Source organism: Rutidosis leptorrhynchoides, chromosome 6, assembly GCF_046630445.1.
Source record: "Rutidosis leptorrhynchoides isolate AG116_Rl617_1_P2 chromosome 6, CSIRO_AGI_Rlap_v1, whole genome shotgun sequence".
Taxonomy (NCBI): Eukaryota; Viridiplantae; Streptophyta; class Magnoliopsida; order Asterales; family Asteraceae; genus Rutidosis; species Rutidosis leptorrhynchoides.
Genome location: NC_092338.1, coordinates 297313481 through 297340545, shown reverse-complemented (window position 1 = coordinate 297340545; position 27065 = coordinate 297313481).

Sequence of the window (27065 nt, the reverse complement as noted above, 5' to 3'; positions counted from 1 at the left end):
CAGGAAGACCCGGAGCTTGTTACGGGTACGTTTCTTATTGACGATAAATCTGCTTATGTTTTATTTGATTCGGGTGTGGATAGAAGCTATATGAGTAGAGAATTTTGTGCTAAATTAAGTTGCCGATTGACGCCTTTGGATAATAAATTTTTACTCGAATTAGCAAACGGTAAATTAATTTCAGCAGATAATATATGTCGGGAGAGAGAAATTAAACTGGGGGACGAAACGTTTAAAATTGATTTAAAACCAGTCGAGTTAGGAAGTTTTGATGTAATAATTGGCATGGACTGGTTGAAAAAGGTGAGAGCAGAGGTCGTTTGTTACAAAAATGCGATTCGCATTATGCGTGAAAAAGGAAAACCTTTAATGGTGTACAGAGAAAAGAACAACGCAAAATTAAATCTTATTAGTAGTTTGAAGGCGCAAAAACTAATAGGAAAAGGTTGTTACGTCATTCTAGCACACATCGAGGAAGTTAAACCTGAAGAAAAGAACATCAGTGATGTTCCCATCGCAAAAGAATTTCCCGATGTATTTCCGAAAGAATTATCGGGATTACCCCCACATCGATCCGTTGAATTTCAAATAGACCTTGTACCAGGAGCTGCACCAATAGCTCGTGCTCCATACAGACTCGCACCCAGCGAAACGAAAGAATTACAAAGTCAGTTACAGGAACTTTTAGAGCGTGGTTTCATTCGACCAAGCACATCACCATGGGGAGCTCCTATTTTGTTTGTCAAGAAGAAAGATGGTACATTTAGGTTGTGTATCGACTACCGAGAGTTGAACAAACTTACCATCAAAAACCGCTACCCACTACCGAGAATCGACGACTTATTTGATCAACTACAAGGCTTGTCTGTTTATTCGAAGATCGATTTACATTCTGGATATCATCAAATGCGGGTGAAGGAGGATGATATTACAAAGACTGCTTTTAGGACACGTTACGGTCATTACGAGTTTATGGTTATGCCGTTTGGATTGACTAACACACTAGATGTGTTCATGGACCTCATGAACCGAGTGTGTGGGCCATATCTTGATAAGTTTGTCATTGTCTTCATCGATGACATACTTATTTACTCGAAGAATGATCAAGAGCACGAAGAACATTTGAGAAAAGTGCTAGAGTTGCTGAGAAAAGAAAAACTGTACGCTAAGCTTTCAAAGTGTGCATTTTGGTTGGAAGAAGTTCAATTCCTCGGTCATATAGTGAAGAAAGAAGGTATTCAGGTGGATCTAGCAAAGATTGAAACCGTTGAAAAATGGAAAACCCCAAAAACTCCGAAACACATACGCCAATTTTTAGGGCTAGCTGGTTATTACAGGAGATTCATCCAAGATTTTTCTAAAATAGCAAAACCCTTGACTGCATTAACGCATAAAGGGAAGAAATTTGAATGGAAGGATGAACAAGAGAAAGCGTTTCAGTTATTGAAGAAAAAGTTAACTACGGCACCTATATTGTCATTACCTGAAGGGAATGATGATTTTGTGATATATTGTGACGCCTCAAAGCAAGGTCTCGGTTGTGTATTAATGCAATGAACGAAAGTAATTGCTTATGCATCTAGACAATTGAAGATTCACGAACAGAATTATACGACGCATGATTTGGAATTAGGCGCGGTTGTTTTTGCATTAAAGACTTGGAGGCACTACTTATATGGGGTCAAAAGTATTATATATACCAACCATAAAAGTCTTCAACACATATTTAATCAGAAACAACTGAATATGAGGCAGCGTAGGTGGATTGAATTATTGAATGATTACGACTTTGAGATTCGTTACCACCCGGGGAAGGTAAATGTGGTAGCCGACGCCTTGAGCAGAAAGGACAGAGAACCCATTCGTGTAAAATCTATGAATATAATGATTCACACTAACCTTACTACTCAAATAAAGGAGGCGCAACAAGGAGTTTTAAAAGAGGGAAACTTAAAGGATGAAATACCCAAAGGATCGGAGAAGCATCTTAATATTCGGGAAGACGGAACCTGGTATAGTGCTGAAAGAATTTGGGTACCAAAATTTGGAGATATGAGAGAAATGGTACTTAGAGAAGCTCATAAAACCAGATACTCAATACATCCTGGAACGGAGAAGATGTACAAGGATCTCAAGAAACATTTTTGGTGGCCAGGTATGAAAGCCGATGTTGCTAAATACGTAGGAGAATGTTTGACGTATTCTAAGGTCAAAGCGGAGCATCAGAAACTATCAGGTCTACTTCAACAACCCAAAATCCCGGAATGGAAATGGGAAAACATTATCATGGATTTCATCACTAAATTGCCAAGGACTGCAAGTAGTTTTGATACTATTTGGGTAATAGTTGATCGTCTCACCAAATCAGCACACTTCCAGCCAATAAGAGAAGATGACAAGATGGAGAAGTTAGCACGACTGTATTTGAACGAAGTCGTCTCCAGACATAGAATACCAATCTCTATTATCTCTGATAGGGATGGCAGATTTATTTCAAGATTCTGGCAGACATTACAGCAAGCATTAGGAACTCGTCTAGACATGAGTACTGCCTATCATCCACAAACTAATGGGCAGAGTGAAAGGACGATACAGACGCTTGAAGACATGCTACGGGCATGTGTTATGGATTTCGAAAACAGTTGGGATCGACACCTTCCGTTAGCAGAATTTTCCTACAACAAAAGCTACCATTCAAGCATTGAGATGACGCCGTTTGAAGCACTTTATGGTAGAAAGTGCAGGTCTCCAATTTGTTGGAGTGAAGTGGGGGATAGACAGATTACGGGTCCGGAGATAATACTAGAAACAACCTAGAAGATCATCCAAATTCAACAACGGTTGAAAACCGCCCAAAGTCGACAAAAGAGCTACGCCGACATTAAAAGAAAGGATATAGAATTTGAAATTGGAGAGATGGTAATGCTTAAGGTTGCACCTTGGAAAGGCGTTGTTCGATTTGGTAAACGAGGGAAATTAAATTCAAGGTATATTGGACCATTCAAGATTATTGATCGTGTCGGACCAGTAGCTTACCGACTTGAGTTACCTCAACAACTCGCGGCTGTACATAACACTTTCCACGTCTCGAATTTGAAGAAATGTTTTTCTAAAGAAGATCTCACTATTCCATTAGACGAAATCCAAATCAATGAAAAACTTCAATTCATCGAAGAACCCGTCGAAATAATGGATCGTAAGGTTAAAAGACTTAAACAAAACAAGATACCAATTGTTAAGGTTCGATGGAATGCTCTTAGAGGACCCGAGTTCACCTGGGAATGAATAGATCAGATGAAGAAGAAATACCCGCACTTATTTCCAGAAGATACGTCAACACCTCCAACTGCTTAAAATTGCGGGACGAAATTTATTTAACGGGTAGGTACTGTAGTGACCCAAAATTTTCCATGTTTATATATATTAAATGAAATTGTTATTTACATGATTAAGTGTTTCCATCATGTTAAGCAATCAAACTTGTTAAGAATTGATTAATTGAAATAGGTTTCATATAGACAATTGACCACCCAAGTTGACCGGTGATTCACGAACGTTAAAACTTGTAAAAACTTTATGATGATATATATATGGATATATATATAGTTAACTTGATATTATGATAAGTAAGTATCTCATTAGGTATTTTAACAAGGAGTTATATACATAAAATTGAGTTTATTGAATTAAGAAACTAAAAACGATATATATAACGATTATCGTTATAACAACGTCTTACTAAATACATATGAATCATATTAAGATATTGATACACTATGTTTAATAATGATAAATGATAAGTAAACATGTCATTAAGTGTATTAACAATGAAGTACATATGTAAAAACAAGACTACTAACTTAATGATTTCGAAACGAGACATATATGTAACGATTATCGTTGTAACAACATTTAACTGTATATATATCATACTAAGATATATTAATATATCATAATATCATGATAATGTAATAATTTAACATCTCATTAGATATAATAAACATTGGGTTAACAACATTTAACATGATCGTTAACTTAAAGGTTTCAAAACAACACTTATATGTAACGACTAACGATGACTTAACGACTCAGTTAAAATGTATATACATGTAGTGTTTTAATATGTATTTATACACTTTTGAAAGACTTCAATACACTTATCAAAATACTTCTACTTAACAAAAATGCTTACAATTACATCCTCGTTCAGTTTCATCAACAATTCTACTCGTATGCACCCGTATTCATACTCGTACAATACACAGCTTTTAGATGTATGTACTATTGGTATATACACTCCAACGATCAGCTCTTAGCAGCCCATGTGAGTCACCTAACACATGTGGGAACCATCATTTGGCAACTAGCATGAAATATCTCATAAAATTACAAAAATATTAGTAATCATTCATGACTTATTTACATGTAAACAAAATTACACATCCTTTATATCTAATCCATATACCAACGACCAAAAACACCTACAAATACTTTCATTCTTCAATTTTCTTCATCTAATTAATCTCTCTCAGGTTCTATCTTCAAGTTCTAAGTGTTCTTCATAAATTCTATAATTTCTAGTTTCATAAAATCGAGAATACTTCCAAGTTTGCTAGCTTACTTCCAATCTTGTAAAGTGATCATCCAACCTCAAGAAATCTTTCTTATTTATAGTAAGATATATTTCTAATACAAGGTAATACTCATATTCAAACTTTGATTCAATTTCTATAACTATAACAATCTTATTTCGAGTCGAAATCTTACTTGAACTTGTTTTTGTGTCATGATTCTACTTCAAGAACTTTCAAGCTATCCAAGATCTTTTGAAGCTAGATCATTTCTTGAGGTAGTAATGATGTTCATAACATCATTCAATTCATACATATAAAACTATCTTATTCGAAGATTTGAACATGTAATCACTAGAACATAGTTTAGTTAATTCTAAACTTGTTCGCAAACAAAAGTTAATCCTTCTAACTTGACTTTTAAAATCAACTAAACACATATTCTATATCTATATGATATGCTAACTTAATGATTTAAAACCGGAAAACACGAAAAACACCGTAAAACCAGATATACGCCGCCGTAGTAACACCACGGGCTGTTTTGGGTTAGTTAATTAAAAACTGTGATAAACTTTTATTTAAAAGTTGTTCTTCTGGAAAAATGATTTTTCTTATGAACATGAAACTATATCCAAAAATCATGGTTAAACTCAAAGTGGAAGTATGTTTTCCAAAATGGTCATCTAGACGTCGTTCTTTCGACTGAAATGACTACCTCTTACAAAAACAACTTGTAACTTATATTTCCGACTATAAACCTATAATTTTTCTGTTTATATTAATTAAATAGAGTTCAATATGAAACCATAGCAATTTGATTCACTCAAAACGGATTTAAAACGAAGAAGTTATGGGTAAAACAAGATTGAATATTTTTTTGATTGTTGTAGCTACGGGAAATATTGTAACAATTCTATACAAATCATATCCTAGATAACTTATATTGTATTATACATGTATTCTAATATATTATGTAATCTTGGGATACCATAGACACGTATGCAAATGTTTTGACATATCATATCGACCCATGTATATATATTATTTGGAACAACCATAGACACTCTATATGAAGTAATGTTGGAGTTAGCTATACAGGGTTGAGGTTGATTCCAAAAATATATATACTTTGAGTTGTGATCTAGCCTGAGACGTGTATACACTGGGTCGTGGATTGATTCAAGATAATATATATATATCAATTTATTTCTGTACATCTAACTATGGACAACTAGTTGTAGGTTACTAACGAGGACAGCTGACTTAATAAACATAAAACATCAAAATGTATTAAAAATGTTGTAAATATATTTTGAACATACTTTGATATATATATGTATATATTTGCTATAGGTTCGTGAATCGACCAGTGACCAAGTCTTACTTCCCGACGATGTAAAAATCTGTGAAAGTGAGTTATAGTCCCCTTTTAAAAATCTAATATTTTGGGATGAGAATACATGCAGTTTTATAAATGTTTTACGAAATAGACACATGTAAATGAAACTACATTATATGGGTGAATGATCGAAGCCGAATATGCCCCTTTTGCTTGGTAGCCTAAGAATTAGTAAACCGATCTACTAATTGACGCGAATCCTAAAGATAGATCTATTGGGCCTAATGAACCCCATCTAAAGTACCGGATGCTTTAGTACTTCGATGTTGTTTATATCATGTCCGAAGGATTTCCCGGAATGATAGGGGATATTCTTATATGCATCTTGTTAATGTTGGTTACCAGGTGTTCACCATATGAATGATTTTTATCTCTATGTATGGGATGTATATTGAAATATGAAATCTTGTGGTCTATTATTATGATTTGATAATATATAGGTTAAACCTATAACTCACCAACATTTTTGTTGACGTTTTAAGCATGTTTATTCTCAGGTGATTATTAAGAGCTTCCGCTGTTGCATACTAATATAAGGATAAGATTTGGAGTCCATGCTTGTATGTATTATGTAAAAACTGCATTCAAGAAATTTATTTTTGATGTAATATATTCTTATTGTAAACCATTATGTAATGGTCATGTGTAAACGGTATATTTTAGACTATCATTATTTGATATTCTACGTAATGCTTTTTAAACCTTTATAGATAAAATAAAGGTTATGGTTGTTTTAAAAATGAATGCACTCTTTGAAAAACGTCTCATATAGAGGTCAAAATCTCGTGACGAAATCAATTAATATGGAACGTTTATAATCAATATAAACGGGACATTTCACTCCCCACGGTGATGTGCTTGGTCGAATGAAACCACGTTCTAAAAGTTCTTGTAATTAGCTCTCAAGTTCCTTCATTTCGCTGGGTGCGAGTCTGTATGGAGCACGAGCTATTGGTGCAGCTCCCGGTATAAGGTCTATTTGAAATTCAACGGATCGGTGTGGAGGTAGTCCCGGTAATTCTTTCGAAAATACATCGGAAAATTCTTTTGCGACGGGAACATCATTGATGTTCTTTTCTTCGGAATTAACTTTCTCGACGCGTTCTAGCACAGCATAGCAACCTTTTCTTATTAGTTTTTACGCCTTCAGGTTACTAATAAGTTTTAACTTCGCCTTGCTCTTTTCTCCGTACACCATTAAGGGGTTTCCTTTTTCTTGTACAATGCGAATTGCATTTTTGTAACAAACAATCTCTGATTTCACTTCTTTCAACCAGTCCATACCGATTATCACAAAACTCCCTAACTCTACTCGTATCAAATAAATTTTAAACGTTTCGCTAACCAGTTTAATTTCTCGATTCATATATTATCTGCTGAAATTAATTTAACGTTTACTAATTTTAGTAGAAATTTATTATTCAAAGGCGTCAATGGACCACTTAATTTAGCACAAAAATCTCTACTCATATAGCTTCTATCTACACCCGAATCAAATAAAACATAAGCAGGTTTTTCATCGATAAGAAACGTACCCATAACAAGCTCCGGGTCTTCCTGCGCTTCTTCCGCATTAATGTTAAAAACTCTCCCACGGCTTTGCCCATTATTATTTCCCTGGTTTGAGCACGTAGTTTTGAAGTGGCCCTTCTTCCCGCATCCGAAACAAACAATGTGGGCGTTATTTGTTCCTCCAGTCGTTGGTCCGAAAGTTTCACACTTCGTCGCACAATGACCCGGTCTTTTACATTTGGTATATACAACCTTACAGAATTTATCCGGATGATATCCATCACACCTATAGCATGGAGTTTTCTGATTGTTGTCGCCATTGTTGTTATTGAGATTGTTGTTGGGATTGTTGTTGTTGTTGCTATTGTTGTTGGGACGGTTATTGTAGTTGTTGTTGGGACGTTTGTTGTAGTTGTTGTTCGGATTGCGATTATTGTTGTTGCGATTGATGTTGCGGTTGTTGGTTTAGTTATTGCGATTGTGGTTGTGATTGTTGTTGTTGTTGTTGTATTGGTGACTCTTGTCACTGGTTTCGTCCCACTTTCTCTTGACTTGTTTCATGTTAGCCTCTTCGGCCGCCTGCTCTTTAATCTTTCCTTCAATCTGGTTCACTAGTTTGTGACCCATTCGACTTGCCTTTTGTATGGAGACGGGCTCGTGTGAAATCACAACTTCTTGAATCTTTCCGGTAACCCTTTTACAAATGCATCGATCTTCTCTTCTTCGTCTTTGAACGCTCTGGGACACAATAGGCACAACTCTATGAATCGTCGTTGGTACATGGTGATATCAAAACCTTGATTTCGTAATCCTCTAAGCTCTACCTTGAGCTTATTGACCTCGTTTCTGGGACGATACTGCTCGTTCATCAAGTGCTTGAATGCTGACCATGGTAGTGCGTAAGCAGCATCTTGTCCCATCCGCTCGAGGTAGGTATTCCACCATGTTAACGCAGTACCTGTGAAGGTATGCGTAGCGTACTTTACTTTTTCTTCTTCAGTACATTTACTTATGGCAAACACCGATTCAACCTTCTCGGTCCACCGTTTCAATCCGATTGGACCCTCGGTTCCATCAAATTCCAAAGGTTTGCAGGCAGTGAATTCTTTGTAGGAGCATCCTACACGATTTCTAGTGGCGTTAGATCCATTGCTAGTTTCAGAGTTATTATTGTTATTTCGCATTGCAGCCTGCACTGCGGCTACGTTTGCAGCAAGGAAAACACGGAAGTCTTCCTCGGTCATATTCAGAGTATTTCGAGTAGTCGGTGCCATTTCCTTCAAAAATAACCAAATGAATCAAGTTAATCATACAAAATATTAAGAGTAGTTAATAGTATTTCGTAGCATGATATGAACTCATTTATAAAAGCTTTTTCTTCATATTAGCGTTTTATAATTTATAATTTGGGTAATACCTACCCTTTAAGTTCATACTTAGTAGCTAATATACAATTTAACTACTACAATTCTATATGAGAAACTGATTACAATAATATTTCACATTCAATATTTTTCAAACTTACAATTCCGCTATTTTACATATAACATGAAATATAGCACACAATAACTTGATACAAGACAGGTTTGAAATTAACTCTAGTTAATACGCAAGTCGTTCAGCAAAGGCAATAAAGACACGTAATTCATACATCCAGAAACAAGACATGCATTCTGGTTTTATTAATACTATCTCCCATCCTTGGTCTTGTGGAACGTAACCGTTGTGGTCGTTGACAAGACATCATGTAGTAATGTTTTCAAAAGGACGGGGGTTACGTAATGCCCAACAGCCCTGTAATAATCTAAAAACCTTATTTCTCACCTCAACTACCGAATCCGTCACTTGTGGGAATGTTTTATTTAAAAGTTGCAACCCAATGTTCTTTTTCTCAATTTGGTGAGAAGCGAACATCACTAACCCGTAAGCATAACATGCTTCTTTATGTTGTATGTCAGAAGTTCTTTCTAAAAACTGGAGTCCTATGTTGGGATATGTTGAGTCAAAATAGGTTCTTAACCCGTAGTGTAAAATTGCATCTGGGTTTCCCGCACTAAATGCCTTAAAGAAAACTCGGTGTAACTTAAAGTCTCCCCAATGTGATATACCCCATCTTTCAAAGGAAAGCCTTTTATAAAATAAGGCATGCCTGGAATGTCTTTCAAACATTCGACAAACTAATTTCACCGAAAATAATTGTGCCGATGAATTTTGCCCGACACTAGACAAGATTTCATCGATCATATCCCCTGGTAGGTCTTCTACAATTTTTGGTTGTCTATCCTTAACGTCCATTTTTGTTTTTATACTGTAAAATAAACAAGGATTAGATTCGTAAAAGATAATTAACAAATACAAGCAATTTTTAGATATATCTTAAAAGTACAAGCACACTACAATACATATATTACACAGCATGATTACAACTCTTTATTCCGACTCACTCGCTTCTTCTTCTTCGAACTTGGTTCGTTTGGCTAATTTCCTAGGGATACATGGTGATCCTCTAATACGAGCTGTCATTTTCACAAACAGTTTAGAAAAACCTGGGGGCTTAGATGTTCCCGGATCATTGTTAAGATTTAAGAAATACGGGCGTTTACGATACACATAAAGTTCATCGGGGTCGGAATCAGGTTTCTCTTGTTTGATGCCCTTTCCCTTATTATTCTCTTTTGCCTTATTAAATTGAGTTGGGGTAATTTCTATAACATCATCGGAATCCTCGTCGGGATCCGATTCATCAGAAAATTGGTAATTTTCCCAATATTTTGCTTCCTTGGCGGAAACACCATTGAACATTTTAAACTTTGGTCCATTGATTGAGGATATTCTTTTATTTAATCGTTTTACTGTAGGTATTAATATTTCTTCCTCTGGAACCTCTTCTTCTTTCGGTTCCTCTTCTTCCGGTTCCTCCTCTTCCGGTTCCTCTTCGGGAACTTGTGAATCTTCCCAAAATATATTCGACTCTTCATTATTGTTAGGGGAGTCGATGGGATTTGTACTAGAGGTAGACATCTATCACACGATATCAAACACGTTAAGAGATTAATGTATCACATAATATTTACATGTTAATAATATGTAGTTTCCAACAAAAAGTGTTAAGCAATCGTTTTTAAAGAAAACACGATCGAAGTTCAGACTCACTAATGCATCCTAACAAACTCAGTAAGACACACTAATGCAATTTTCTGGTTCTCTAAGACCAACGCTCGGATACCAACTGAATGTCCCGTTCATATTGATTATAAATGTTCCATATTAATTGATTTCGTTGCGAGGTTTTGACCTCTATATGAGACGTTTTTCAAAGACTGCATTCGATTTTAAAACAAACCATAACCTTTAAAATATTACGACGATTATCAAATAATGATAATCTAAAATATAGCATTTTCACATGACCATTACATAATGGTTTACAATAATATTACACAACAATATATGTTTTCGAATGCAGTTTTTAAACAATATTATACAAACATGCTGACTCTAACTCTTGTCCATAAATTAGCATGCAACATCGGAAGCTCTTAATAATCACCTGAGAATAAACATGCTTTCAACGTCAACAAAAATGTTGGTGAGTTATAGGTTTAACCTATATATTTATCAAATCGTAATAATAGACCACAAAATTTTCATTTCCATTTCTCAATAACATGCAATCTGCATAAAAATCATTCATATGATGAACACCTGGTAATCGGATATGATAAATCGAAGTACTAAAGCATCCGTAACTCGGATGAGGCTTGTTGGGCCAAATAGATCTATCTTTAGGATTCGCGTCAATTGGTGGCAATTATCATAAACACCAATTCTTAGGCTACCAAGCTAAAAAGGGGCATACTCGGTTTGATAATTCAACATAGAATTTAATTTCGATCACTTGTGTCTATTTTGTAAAACATTTATAAAACTGCATGTATTCTCATCCAAAAAAAAAATAGATTTTAAAAGTGGGACTATAACTCACTTTCACAGATTTCCTTCGTCGGAAAAACAACACTTGGCCACTGGTCGATTCACGAACCTATAACAAATATGTACATATATATATCAAAGTATGATCGAAATATATTCACAACATTTTTTATTATGTTTTAAACGATTTAAGTTTGTTAAGTTAGCAGTCCAACATTAGTAATCTACAACTAGTTGTCCACAGTTAGATGTACAGAAATAAAGTAATATATATTATCTTGAATCAATCCACGACCCAGTGTATACAAGTCTCAGGCTCGATCACAAGTAAAATTATATATATTATTTTGAAATCAACCTCAACCCTGTATAGCTAGCTCAAGCATTATTGCATATAGAATGTCTATGGTTGTTTCGAAATATATATATAGATGGGTCGATATGATATGTCAAAACATTGTATACGTGTCTATGGTATCCCAATATTACATGATATATGTTAGAATACATGTATAATACAATATAAATTAGTTACGTTATGATTTGTATAGATTTGTTACAAATTTCACGTAGCTACAACAAGCAAAATTATCCAATCTTGTTTTACCCATAACTTCTTCGTTTTAAATCCGTTTTGAGTGATTCAAGTTGCTATGGTTTCATAATGAACTAAAATTTATGAAACTGAACATAAAAATTATAGGTTTATAGTCGGAAATACAGGTTAGAATTCGTTTTTGTAAAGGTAGTCATTTCAGTCGAAAGAACGACGTCTAGATGACCATTTTGGAAAACATACTTCCATTTTGAGTTTAACTATGATTTTTGGATATAGTTTCATGTTCATAAGAAAAATCATTTTCCCAGAAGAATAGCTTTTAAATCAAAGTTTATCATAGTTTTTAATTATCCAAACCAAAACAGCCCCCGGTTTTACTACGACGGCGTATATCCGGTTTTACGGTGTTCTTCGTGTTTCCAGGTTTTAAATCATTAAGTTAGCATTTCATATAGATATAGAACATGTGTTTATTTTCTTTTAAAAGTTAAGTTAGAAGGATTAACTTTGTTTGCGAACAAGTTTAGAATTAACTAAACTATATTCTAGTGATTACAAGTTTTAATCTTGGATTAAGATAGTTATATATATATATGAATCAAATGATGTTATGAACATCATTACTACCTCAAGTTTAGTAGGTAAACCTACTGGAAGTGACAAGAAATGATCTAGCTTCAAAGGATTCTTGGATGGCTTGAAAGTTCTTGAAGTAGAATCATGACACGAAAACAAGTTCAAGTAAAATTTTTACTCGAATTAAGATAGTTTATAGTTATAGAAATCGAATCAAAGTTTGAATATGAGTATTAACTTGATTTAGAAAGATAACGTACTATAAACTAAAAGGATTTCTTGAGGTTGGATGATCACTTGAAATGGATTTGCAAGATTGAAAGTAAACTAGCAAACTTGAAAGGATTTTTGAAGTGTTCTTGAAGTGTTCTTCCTATGATGATTATAGCTTGATTCTTGAAGTATTTTTTTTATGAAGATGATGATTAGTTTACTAAAAATTTCGTTCTTGAGAGTGTTTGTGTGTTTAGAGAGAGTTAGAAAGAGAATTGGAAGTGAATGGAGTGGGTGGTGAGTGGTGAAGGGTGAGTGGGGTTAAAATGAGCTCTTGTTTTGTTTCCTTGCTCATAAGTCATGCTAGTTTCCAAATGATGGTTCTCACATGTGTTGGTGACTCACATGGGCTGCTAAGAGCTGATCATTGGAGTGTATATACCAATAGTAAATACATCTAGAAGCTGTGTATTGTACGAGTACGAATGCGGGTGCATACGAGTAGAATTGTTGATGAAAATGAATGAGAATGTAATTGTGACCAACTTTGATAAGTATGAGTGTTTTGATATGTGTCTTGAAGTCTTCCAAAAGTGTATTAATACATCTTAATACACTATATGTATATACATTTTAACAGAGTCGTTAAGTCATCGTTAGTCGTTACATGTAAGTGTTGTTTTTGAAACCTTTAAGTTAACGATCTTATTTAATGTAGTTAACCCATTGTTTATTATATTTAGTGAGATATTAAATTATCATATTATCATGATAACATGGTGTATGAATATATATTAATATGATATATATATTAAATGTCGTTACAACGATAATCGTTATATATATAACTCGTTTCGAAACTCTTAAGTTAGTAGTCTTGTTTTTACATATGTAGTTTATTGTTACTCACTTAAGGATATATTTAATTATCATTTTATCATGTTAAACATAGTATATTAATATCTTAATATGATACATATGTATTTAGTAAGACGTTGTTATAACGATAATCGTTATATATATCGTTTAGAGTTTCTGAATTCACTAGTCTCATTTTTATGTATATAACTCATTGTTAATATACTTAGTGAGATATTTACTTATCATAATCTCATGTTAACTATATATATATATATATATATATATATATATATATATATATATATATATATATATATATATATATATATATATATATATATATATATATATATCATGTAGTTGTTACACGTTTTTAACGTTCGTGAATCGCCGGTCAACTTGGGTGGTCAATTGTCTACATGAAACCTATTTCAATTAATCAAGTCTTAACAAGTTTGACTGCTTAACATGTCGGAAACATTTAATCATATAAATATTAAATTCATTTAATATATAAACATGAAAAAGTTCGGGTCACTACATTTTCTATTTCCAATTTGTTAGCTACACCTTTCAGATCGTACCAATCAGTGATTTTAGACTATCTTTTTATTTTTTATATATTTTCTGTTTAAAATCCTGTCTGCAATCGGTTACAGGTCTGTGTCAATGGGCAAATACAAACAACTGAGATAAATTAAATTACCATATCACTTCCTCAATCACATTATATGTATAGCACTACTACAATTCACAGAATTAAAAACAGAAAAATAGAAAATTAGTCGATAGTCCCTGTTCTTGACTCAATTTCTTCAAAACTCGATTTCGTAACAATTTTAAAAATCTAAAAATGTAGTCTTGTTAGGAATCCTACAAAAAAACTTTCTGTAAAATCTCAACTTTCAATTGTTTGTATCAAGCTTGAATTTTGAGGTCAAAGTTTTATTCCAAAAAGTCAAACGAATGATCTTTGATAAAATTCGAGATATCTGTTATAGTTAGAGTTCAACTGATGTTTAATAAAGTTTCTTTGATTTATTTAACACCTATTTCATTTAGAAATTATTGTCTAAAATGTTCGGGATTTCGAAATTGAAGATTGAGTTCATGTCATGTTCTTCAAAGAATGTTACAGCTATATTTTTTTTATTTCTGTTCTGTTGTGATTAAATCCAATCACCACTTATGAACGATTATGTTTTGTTTGAATATCCTAAGATTAAATAAATAACTAGTTGATAGATGAGTATTAAAATTCTGGATCGTTTGAAACTAGGGAGAAGAAGAGGGAATAGAAACAGAAAAGAAAAACAGGTTAATTATAAACGGGTTCTGCTTTAAAACGAATATGATAGCAGTAGACGACCGGTTAAGAGGAGTGTCGGGTTAGCTAGAGGTCTCGGGTTCGAGCCAGATCTTGGGCAAATATTTTTAGAACGATTTCTTTTAAAGGGTATACAATCTTTTTCTTTCTAATTATTATTATTATTATTATTATTATTATTATTATTATTATTATTATTATTATTATTATTATTATTATTATTATTATTATTACTATTATTATTACTATTACTATTATTATTATTATTATTACTATTATTATTATTATTATTATTATTATTATTATTATAATTATTATTATTATTATTATTATTATTATTATTATTATTATTATTATTATTATTATTATTATTATTATTATTATTATTATTATTGTTATTATCATCATTATTATTATTATTATTATTATTATTGTTATTATTATTATTATTATTATTATTATTATTATTATTATTATTATTATTATTATGATTATTATTATTATTAGTGTTATTGTTATTATCATAATTAATATTATTAATAGAATTATAATCATACTTATAAGTATTAAAATCCTTATTACCATTATCATTACTATAATAATTATTAATATTAGCATTAGTATTAATAATTTTATCATTTTAGTATTATTAGCATTTTATGATTATGAATATTATTATTATAAATATTAACAAAATAATACAACTTATTATTATTCTCATAAATGTTAGCATGAGTATCATTTTTAGTACTATATTTATTATTGTTATTATTAACAAAAGTATTATTAATATGACTGACATTATTAATATTGTTAATATTAAAAATTATTATCGTTTTTACAAAAATTGTTATCATTACAACTATATAATAATTATTATTATTTTTACTACTAGTATCATTATTACTATGATACTTATTATAATAATTATTATAAGTAATGTTATCATTAATATTATCATTTTAATCAAATACAACTTTTATTTACTATTATTAATATTATATATTATTATAAATTTATAAGTAATATTACATATAAGTATGTATTGATTATATTAACGATCCTTATATAAATATTCATATATAACAAATTAGGTATATTTTTTTTAATATATACATATATATAACTATATAAAAAATAATCATTTTCAAACAATATACAAATTAAATATATAATATATAAAGTCATAATATATGAAATTGTTCGATTGCGAGTATATGTTTTAATATATATATGAATGATATAGGTTCGTGAATCCGAGGCCAACCCTACACTTGATCAATGCCGTCATATGTATTTTTACTACATAATACCGTATTGTGAGTTTCATTTGCTCCCTTTTTAATTGATTTTACAATATATATTTTTGGGCTGAGAATACATGTGATAATGCTAAAAATGAACATATATTTCATAGCATTATCCTTCAAGAAAGACAAGCTTTTGGTTGAAATTGTTCTATTTACAAGTGATATTCGTTTAAATAATAAAAGGTGAAGACAAAAGACAGATTCGACGATTTGAAGACGCAAATGACCAACACGCTAAAAAGTACAAAGTACAATCTAAGAGGTTCAATTTATTGATGAGAAACGACTAAAAGTTACAAGCGTACGAGCCACGAAACACAAAGTACAAGATATTAAATAGTACGAAAGGACGTTCGAAAATCCGGAATCGGGACATGAACCAACTATCAACGCAAGACGCAACGAAGCTAAAATGACAAGTCAACTATGCACATGAATATAATATAATATATAAATAATTCTTAAAATTATATATATATTATATTATATATTAAAAACCGTCGACAAACTAGCAAACAAGTGAATGTGAGCTGTCCCAGGGGGCCATGCGATCGCATGGTCTGGAAGAGCAATTGCCATGCGATCGCATGGTAGCTAAATGATGGTCAGGTCCTATAAATAGCCAACGAATTCGACGAGTAATGTACACAATATAATTCAATCTCTTTCACTCTCAAATATATATATATATATATATATATATATATATATATATATATATATATATATATATATAATTTTAATTTAAGAATAATAATAATAAGGTTATAGTGGCGAATGTTGTAAGTTTGTAAGTCGAAATTCTGTCCGTGTAACGCTACGCTATTAATACTCATTGTAAGTTATGTTCAACCTTTTTAAATTAATGTCTCATAGCTAAGTTATTATTATGTTTATTTAAATCGAAGTAATCATGATGTTGGGGTAAATATTAAAGACAAAGTTATTGGGCTTTATACCATAATTGGGGTTTAGACAAAAGATTGACACTTGTAGAAATTGGACTATGAACTATTAATGGGCTTTATATTTGTTTAACTGAATGATAGTTCGTTAATTTAATATAGAGATTTACAATTTGACGTATCTTTTAATAACCATATACACTCGATCGGACACGATGGGCGGGATATGTATAAATATTAATAATCGTTCATTTAACCGGATACGGGGATGGATTAATAGTCAATGGAGTCATTAAAACAGGGGTGGATTACATACAATGGCATTTGGTGTAACTGATAATAAAGTATTAAAACCTTGGATTGCACACAGTCGATAACCTAGTGTAATTATTAACAATGTATTAAAACTTTATTATAGTTTAAGTCCCCAATTAGTTAGAATATTTGACTTCGGGTATAAGGATAATTTGACGAGGACACTCGCACTTTATATTTATGACTGATGGACTGTAATGGAAAAAAAACGTATGGACATATTGAATAATCCAGGACAAAGGACAATTAACCCATGGTAATAAACTAAAATCAATACGTCGAACATCATGATTACGGAAGTTTAAATAAGAATAATTCCTTTATTTTATATTTATCGTCATTTTAATTATCGCACTTTTTAATTATCGCAATTTTATTTATCGTCATTTTAATTATCGCACTTTTTAATTATCGCAATTTTATTTATCGTCATTTTAATTATCGCACTTTTTAATTATCACACTTTTATTTATCCTCATTTTAATTATAGTACTTTTAATTATCGAAATTTTATTTACCGTCATTTTATTTATAGTTATTTACTTTACGCTTTAAATTAAGTTATATTTATATTTAATATTTTACATTAGGTTTTAATTGCGACTTAAGACATAAAATCGACAAACCGGTCATTAAACGGTAAAACCCCCTTTTATAACAATAATAATATTACTTATATATATATATATATATATATATATATATATATATATATATATATATATATATATATATAGTTTAAAATAAATATAGCCTTCAACTTGGCTAGCTCCCTATGGAACGAACCGGACTTACTGAAAACTACACTACCGTACGATTAGGTACACTGCCTATAAGTGTTGTAGCAAGGTTTAGGTATATCCATTCAATAAATTAATAAATAACTTGTGTAAAATTGTATCGTATTTAATAGTATTTCGTAGTAAAAATATAACAATTTCGTATACACCTCGCATAACATCAACATGCGCCGCTTTTATAAATGATTTACGAAATAGAGACAAGTGATTAAAAAATAAATTCTGCGGATTGATGTGCTAGGTAATTTAGTTATATGTTATAAGAGAATGTAAGCGCGAATCCTAAAGATAGATCTATCGGGCTTAACACCCCCATCCTGTAGGCTGCACTAGACGTTAGAGCTAGTGGGCGGATGTTTAGTACTTTGAGGATTATTTATACACTTTCGAGTGTACATATCCATCTTTGCGAAGATGACTTATTATATTATTGTTAAGGTTGGTTACTGAGGCCTCAACATAAGCAGAACGGTTTTATACACTTGCGAGTGTACATATATTTATAAACAGAAATCTTGTGGTCTATTAAAATATTGAAATGATTGTTATGATAAACCTATGAACTCACCAACCTTTTGGTTGATACTTTTAAGTATGTTTATTCTCAGTTATGAAAGAAATCTTCCGATGTGCATTTGCTCATGTACATGGAGTCATTCATGGCATATTTAGGACAGCACCTCGCAATAGGACCAGGTCAAGGTGGATTAGGACGGGTTATTAAAAATACACATCCGAGACCTTGCTTTGATGCGTCACAATAAATCACAAAGTCATCATTCTCTTCCGGCAATGACAATATAGGTGCGGTAGTTAACTTTTTCTTTAACAGTTGAAACGCTTTCTCTTGCTCATCCTTCCATTCAAATTTCTTCCCTTTATGCGTTAATGCAGTCAAGGGTTTTGCTATTTTGGAAAAAAAATCTTGGATGAATCTTCTATAGTAACCAGCCAACCCTAAAAATTGATGTATATGCTTCGGAGTTTTTAGGGTTTCCCAGTTTTCAACAGTTTCAATCTTTGACAGATCAACCTGAATACCTTCTTTGTTTACTACGTGTCCGAGGAATTGAACTCCTTCTAACCAAAATGCACACTTTGAAAATTTTGCATACAGTTATTCCTTCCTCAACAATTCTAGCACTTTTCTCAAATGTTCTTCGTGCTCTTGATCATTCTTTGATTAAATAAGTATGTCATCGATGAAAACAATGACAAACTTGTCAAGATATAGCCCACACACTCGGTTCATGAGGTCCATGAACACAGCTAGTGCGTTAGTCAAACCAAACGGCATAACCATAAACTCGTAATAACCGTAACGCATTCTAAAAGAAGTCTTGGGAATATCATCCTCCTTCACCCGCATTTGATGATACCCGGAACGTAAATCGATCTTTGAATAAACCGACGAGCCTTGTAGTTGATCGAATAAGTCGTCGATTCTCAGTAGTGGATAACGGTTCTTGATGGTAAGTTTGTTCAACACTCGGTAGTCGATACACAACCTAAATGTACCATCCTTCTTTTTGACAAACAAAACAGGAGCTCCCCACGGTGATGTGCTTGGTCGAATGAAACCAAGTTCTAAAAGTTCTTGTAATTGACTTAGTAATTCTTTCATTTCGCTGGGTGCAAGTCTGTGAGCAGCACGAGCTATTGGTGCAGCTCCTGGTACAAGATCTATTTTAAATTCAACGGGTCGGTGTGGTGGTAGTCCCGGTAATTCTTTCGGAAATACATCTGGAAATTCTGTTGCGACGGGAACATCATTGATGTTCTTTTCTTCGGGTTTGACTTCTTCGATGTGTGTTAGCACGGCATAGCAACCTTTTCTTATTAGTTTTTGTGCCTTCAAATTACTAATAAGATTTAGCTTTGCGTTGCTCTTCTCTCCGTACACCATTAAGGTTTTTCTCTTCTCGCGCATAATGCATATCGTATTTTTGTAACAAACGGTATCTGCTTTCACCTCTTTTAACCAGTCCATGCCAATTATCACATCAAAACTCCCTAACTCTACTGGTATCAAATCAATCTTAAATGTTTTACTAACCAGTTTAATTTCTCGATCCCGACATATTTTATCTGCTGTAATTAATTTACCATTTGCTAATTCGAGTAAAAATTTATTATCCAAAGGCGTCAATGGACAACTTAATTTAGCACAAAAATCTCTACTCATATAGCTTCTATCCGCACCCGAAATCAAATAAAACATAAGCACATTTATCGTCAATAAGACACGTACCCGTAACAAGCTCCGGGTCTTCCTGTGCTTCAACCGCATTAATGTTGAAGACTCTTCCACGGCCTTGCCCATTATTATTCCCTTGTTTTGGGCATGCTTTGCTGAAATGGCCCGAATTTCCGCATCCGTAGCAAACAATAGAATTATTTGTTTTATTATTTTTATAGGCTGTCGGTCCATAGAAGTCACATTTTGTTGCACCATGACCGGGTCTGTTACACTTGGTACACACTACAACACAGTACTTATCTGGATGGTATCCGTCACACCTTCTGTATCGAGTCTTCTGATTGTTGTTATCGTTGTGGTTGTTGTTGTTATTGGGGCATTTGTTATAATTATTGTTGTTGGGACGTTTGTTGTAGTTGTTGTTGGGATTGCGATTGTTGTTGTTGTTGTTGCGATTGATGTTGCGGTTGTTGGGATAGTTGTTGCGATTGTGGTTGTAATTGTTGTTGTTGTATTGGTGACTCTTGTCACTATTTTCCTCCCATTTTCTCTTGACTTGTTTCATGTTGGCTTCTTCGGCCGCCTGCTCTTTAATCCTACCCTCAATCTGGTTTGCCTTTTGTATAGAGGTGGGCTAGTTTGAACTCACATCTTCTTGAATTATTTCTGGTAGTCCTTTCACAAACGCGTCGATCTTCTCTTCTTCATCTTCGAACACTCTTGGACACAATAGGCACAACTCCGTGAATCGTCGTTCGTAGGTGGTAATATCGAATCCTTGCGCCCGTAATCCTCTAAGCTATACCTTGAGCTTATTGACCTCATTTCTGGGATGGTACTGCTAAGTCATCATGTGTTTGAATGCTGAGCACGGTAGTGCGTAAGGAGTATCTTATCCCACCTGCTCGAGATAGGTGTTCCACCATGTTAACGCAGTACCTGTGAAGGTATGCGTAGCGTACTTCACCCTATCTTCTTCGGTACATTTACTTATGGCAAACACCGATTCGACCTTCTCGGTCCACCGTTTTAATCCGATTGGTCCTTCGGTTCCATCAAATTCTAAAGGTTTACAGGCAGTGAATTCTTTGTAGGAGCATCCTACACGAGTTCTTGTGGCGTTAGTTCCATGGCTGGATTCAGAGTTATTGTTGTTTTGCATCACAACCTGTACTGCGGCTATGTTTGCTGCAAGGAAAACACGGAACTCTTCCTCATTCATGTTTAAATTCTGACGAGTAGTCGGTGCCATTTCCTTCAAAAATAGCCAAAAGAATTAAGTTAATCATATAGAATATTAAGAGTAGTCAATAGTATTTCGTAGCATAATATGAACTCATTTATAAAAGCTTTTTCTTCATAATAGCATTTTATAAGTTTTAATTCGGGTGATACCTACCCGTTAAGTTCATACTTAGTAGCTAATATACAATTCAACTACTACCATTCTATATGAAAAACTGATAATAATAATTCGCGTTTAAACTTTTATACAATATTTTACAAACATACAATACCACTATTTTACATACAAGATGAAATATAGCACACAATGACTTTGATACAAGGCGATTGTGAAGACAATTCTAGTTAATACGCAAGTCGTTCAGCAAAGGAAATAAAAACACGTAATTCATAAGTCCAGAAACAAGTCATGCATTCTGGTTTTACTATTATTTCCCATCCTTGGTCTTGTGGAGAATAACCGTTGTGGCCGTTGGCTAGACAGCATGTTGTAACGTTGTAACGTCGTCAAAATGATGAGGGTTACGTAATTCCCAACAGACCCGTACCAATCTAAAAACCTTGTCTCTCACTCTAACTACTGAATTCGTCACTTGTGGGAATGTTTTATTTAACAGTTGCAATCCGATGTTCTTTTTCTCAATTTGGTGAGAAGCAAACATCACTAATCCGTAAACATAACATGCTTCTTTAAGTTGCATGTTGGAAGCTCTTTCTAAAGAACGAAGTCCTATGTTGGGATAGGTGGAGTCAAAATAGGCTCTCAACCCGTAGCGTAAAATTGCATTTGGGTTCCCCGCACTTAATGCTTTAAAGAAAACACGACGTAACTTAAGGTCTCCCCAATGTGATATACCCCATCTTTCAAAGGAAAGCCTTTTATAAACTAAGGCATGCCTGGAATGTCTTTCAAACGTTCGACAAACTAATTTTGCCGTAAATAATTTTGCCGATGAATTCTGACCAACTTTAGAGAAGATTTCATCAATCATATCCCCTGGTAGGTCTTCTAAAATATTTGGTCGTCTATCCTTAACATCCATTTGTGTTTTTATACTGTAAAATAGACGAAGATTAGATCCGTAATAGATAATTAACAAACATTACAAGCAATTTTTACATATACCATAAAAGTACAAACACACTACAATACATATATTACACAACATGATTACAAATCTTTAATCCAACTCACTCGTTTCTTCCTCTTTGGACTTGGTTCATTTTGCTAACTTCCTAGGGATATATGGTGTTCCTCTAATACGAGCCGTTGTTTTCACAACCAAAATGCACACTTTGAAAAATTAGCGTACAGTTTTTCTTTTCTTAGTAACTCTAGCAGTTTTCTCAAATTTTCTTCGTGCTCTTGATCATTCTTCGAGTAAATAAGTATGTCATCGATGAAAACAATGACAAACTTGTCAAGATATGGCCCACACACTCGGTTCATGAGGTCCATGAACACAGCTGGTGCGTTAGTCAATCCAAACGGCATAACCATAAACTCGTAATGACTGTAACACATCCTAAAAGCAGTCTTCGAAATGTCATCCTCTTTCACCCGCATTTGGTGATATCCAGAATGTAAATCGATCTTCGAATAAACCGACGAGCCTTGTAGTTGATCAAATAAGTCGTCGATTCTCGGTAATGGGTAACGGTTCTTGATGGTAAGTTTGTTCAACTCTCGGTAGTCGATACATAACCTGAATGTACCATCTTTCTTCTTGACAAACAGAACAGGAGCTCCCCATGGTGATGTACTTGGTCGAATGAAACCACGCTCCAAAAGTTCCTGTAACTGACTTTGTAATTCTTTCATTTCGATGGGTGCGAGTCTGTATGGAGCACGAGCTATTGGTGCAGCTCCTGGTACAAGGTCTATTTGAAATTCAACGGATCGATGTGGGGGTAATCCCGGTAATTCTTCGAAAATACAACGGAAAATTCTTTTGCGACGGGAACATCACTGATGTTCTTTTCTTCAGGTTTAACTTCCTCGATGTGTGCTAGAATGACGTAACAACCTTTTCTTATTAGTTTTTGCGCCTTCAAACTACTAATAAGATTTAACTTCGCGTTGTTCTTTTCTCCGTACACCATTAAAGGTTTTCCTTTTTAACGCATAATGTGAATCACATTTTTGTAACAAACGACCTTTGCTCTTACCTTCTTCAACCAGTCCATGCCAATTATAACATCAAAACTCCCTAACTCGACTGGTATTAAATCAATCTTAAACATTTCATCACCCAGTTTAATTTCTCTATCCCGACATATATTATCTGCTGAAATTTATTTACCATTTGCGAATTCGAGTAAAAATTTATTATCCAAATGCATCAATGGGCAACTTAATTTAGCACAAAATTCTCTACTCATATAGCTTCTATCCGCACCCGAATCAAATAAAACATAAGCAGATTTATCGTCAATAAGAAACGTACCAGTAACAAGCTCCGGGTCTTCCTGTGCTTCTGCCGCATTAATATTGAAAACTCTTCTACGGCCCTGCCCATTAGTATTCCCCTGATTCGGGCAATTTCTAATAATGTGGCCTAGTTTTCCAATTTATAACAAACAATGTTGGTATTACTTGCTCCGACACTATTCGTTCCGGCATTACTTGTTCCGACACTATTTGTTCCTTTAGTTCTGTTAAAATTTGGTCCGTAGACCTCACACTTTGTCGCACAATGACCATTTCTTTTACACCTGTTACAAAATGTCATGCAAAACCCCTGATGATTTTCTTCAAACCTATGACATGGCTGTTTTTGGTTTTTGTTGCCGTTGTTTTTATTGAGGTTGTTGTTGGGATTGTTATTATTGTTGAAATGGTTGTTGTAGTTGTTGTTGTTGTTGGCATGTTTGTTGTAGTTAATGTTAGGATTGCGGTTATTGTTGCGATTGTTGTTGCGGTTGTTGGGATAGTTGTTGCGATTGTGGTTGTAATTGTTATTGTTGTTGTACTGGTGACTTTTGTCACCGTTATCCTCCCACTTCCTCTTGAGTTGTTTCGTGTTGGCTTCTTCGGCCGCCTGCTCTTTAATTCTTCCCTCAATATGATTTATAAGTTTATGAGACATTCGACTTGCCTTTTGTATGGAAGCGGGCTCGTGTGAACTCACATCTTCTTGAATCCTTTCTGGTAACCCTTTTACAAATGCGTCGATCTTCTCTTCTTCATCTTCGAACGCTCCCGGACACAATAGGCACAACTCTGTGAATCGTCATTCATACGTGGTAATGTCGAACTCTTATGTTCGTAACACTCTAAGCTCTACCTTGAGCTTATTGACTTCGTTTCTAGGACGGTACTGCTCGTTCATCAATTGCTTGAATGCCGACCACGGTAGTGCGTAAGCAACATTTTGTCCTACCTGTTCAAGATAGGTGTTACACCACGTTAACGCAGTACCTGTGAAGGTATGCGTAACGTACTTAACTTTGTCCTCTTCTGTACACTTACTTATGGAAAACACCGATTTGACTTTCTCGGTGCACCGTTTCAATCCAATTGGTCCTTCGGTTTCATAAAATTCTAAAGGTTTGCAGGCAGTGAATTCTTTGTAGGAGCATCCTACACGATTTCTTGCGCCATTAGCTGCATTGCTAGATTCAGAGTTATTGTTGGTATGTAGCGCAGCCTGTACTGCAGCTATGTTTGAAGCAAGAAAGGTACGAAATTCCTCTTTTCTCATATTCATGATGTGTCGAGTAGTTGGTGCCATTTCCTTCAAAATAGCCAACTGAATCGAGGTAATCATACAGAATATTAAGAATAGTCAATAGTATTTCATAGCATAATATGAACTCATTTATAAAAGCTTTTTCTTCATATTAGCGTTTTATAAGTTTAAATTCGGGTACTACCTACCCGTTAAGTTCATACTTAGTAGCTAATATACAATTCAACTAGTACAATTCCATATGAAAAACTGATTATAATAATATATCACATATAAATATTCTTCAAACTTACAACATCGCTATATTACATATAACATGAAATATAGTACACTTTGATACAGGACAGTTTTGAAGATAAATCTAGTTAATACGCAAGTTGTTCAGTAAAGGAAATAAAGACACGTAATTAATAAGTCCAGAAACAAGTCATGCATTCTGGTTTTACTAAGACGACTTTGATGGTATTTCGTATGCCCGAGAGACATATTAAATTAATGTGGCTAATGTGTTATGATCCAAGTCGGGTCATACCCAATAACAAACTTACCAACACCTTATATGTATTTAATCTTAACGATTGGGTCGTTAAATAAATACGCGACACTTGGACTTTAGAAAATCGGTTTTCTAAAATATTATTACTTGAGATAAATTATTTGGATAATTTATATGATATGGAATTAATTATTTATAAGATTAAATAGTTGTGTTATGATACATTTTATAAAAGGTTTTATAAAATGGTAATTAAAATGGAACAAGTAACAAATACATGGTAATTAAAATGGAACTAGTTTTATAAAATTTAATGGCTAATATTTTATATAAATCCCCATGGGGGACGGTTTTTGTGAGTACTAAGAGGTCCACCCATGCTTGTTTGTGAGTTTCAAAATGCACAACACCTTATGTATTTGTTCCTTGACCAAAAGAATAACATATGCATTATCAAATATCAAGTAATAAATCAAACAAGCTCTCCTTTCTTTCCTTGTGAATTCTGGCCGAATTTTTTGGCATCAAGAAGGTGGTCTTGAGTTTATTTGAAGGTTCATTTTCAAGTGTGACAAAATCCTAACCAAAGTGCAAAGTGTTGGTGATAAGTTTGGGGTATAATCACTTGAGGTTTCATCCATTTGAAGCTCAATTTTCATCATCTTTTTCATCATCTTGCTTGCTTGAAAACTACCCTCAACTAGCTTGAGGAGGTACATTTCTTATCTTCTCATCTAATTTGTAAGCATATCTTTCAAGACTTGATATTAACTATATGGAATTCAACTTAAATGGTTATGTATATTAACTTGTTTTCTTAGTAATTATGCTTCCGCTTGTTATAACTTAATATGAATTGGTTTCATGATTTTATTAACATTAAGAAACTTGTTATTATGTTGAATTCCATCAATGGTATCTAGAGTCGAAGTCAATGAAATATGCTTCTAATATATGGTCTTTAAAACCCACCAACTTTGCATTCTATGTACATGCATGAAAGTAGAATGTAAAAATATTCGGGTTTGGGTGGGTTCATGATTTTGGCCGAATTTTAAGGGTTCCAAAAGTGGGTTTGGAACTTGCAAATTGGTCAATTTTGTTGTATGTTGTAAGTTCACAATCTAGCCATGACCATGTGTTTGAAT